Genomic DNA, 1,185 nt, shown 5'->3' with positions numbered 1-1,185 from the left:
TGGCTAAGCTGTTTATAGGTGATGGCCTCTTTGGTTTGGCTGTTTGTATCATGGCCTTTCTTTGGCCGGGTAATGGCCCTTTATGGTCTAGTAATGGCGTTTAGACTATATCATGGTGTTTAGACCATAGTACACGAACTTGTAGTATTGATCATGGGTTTATCCTCTCTCCCCCTCATGACCATACTATAAGGTCGTGGTGCTTTGGGATAATTAAGCCTAATGAGTTTCCCTATGTATACATGTTTCACAACGTGAGATCTTTACGGGATAACTCTGTGCCTTTTCAATATTAATCTTTTGCATCAAGTTCTATACTAGAATGGCTAATCCTATCATGCCATATAGTGTAAAATTTCGTGATGTTTCTCACTATAATCACTACTTCTCTTGCCTCTTTCATCATACTGATCCTTAGCATAGTATAAATCAGTAGAGATCATCGGTATAGTCTCGACCACTTTCTTTCAAAGGTCTTAGGCGTTTTTATTCTTAAAGATCTGAAGGAACTTTGTTACCTTTCTTGCCCATTGTTTCTTATTTGGAAACCATTCATTATAACTTTCAATGGACCACATTTCTTTGGGTGTATATAATGCCTTATAGGCAAATGCCTTAGCCATAGTTTCCTACTAGGCTTTCTATACCATTCATGATTTCTTACTTGGTTTTATGCCCTTTAGGCAACTCTTTAAAACATTCATATGTTTAAGTAAGATCAGGCAAGATTTAATAAACTTAAAACCAATTCCATATAAATCGTGAATGATCCTTAGGTTAAAGTAAACACGAATGCAATCATAAAGCAATAAGACTAGTCGTATCGAAATTTGGTCCTTTTGAAAAATCAGATCAGTATAAGTGGCGAAGCCTTTTTTATTCTATACTGTTGTTACAGTATGACTTTCGACACATGAAATGTGGAATAGGAATTCTCTAGTAACTCTTCCTTGGTTACTACTTCACCACAAAGTCTCAGCATCGAGACTGTCTTAAACAAGACTGAGTTGTACTAATCCATGACTTTGTAATCCAAGAATCTTAGATTCTTCTAGTCATTTCTAGCCTTTGGAAGCAACACCGTTTTCTGGTGGTAATTTCTATGCTGTAAAGCATCCCAAAAGTCTAGTGGATTTTCTATAGTGATGTACTGATCTTTTAGACCTTCCATGAAATGATGGAATA

This window comes from Brassica oleracea, chromosome C3, assembly GCF_000695525.1.
Source record: "Brassica oleracea var. oleracea cultivar TO1000 chromosome C3, BOL, whole genome shotgun sequence".
In the NCBI taxonomy this organism is placed as follows: domain Eukaryota; kingdom Viridiplantae; phylum Streptophyta; class Magnoliopsida; order Brassicales; family Brassicaceae; genus Brassica; species Brassica oleracea.
Note: the sequence above shows the minus strand (reverse complement) of the source record.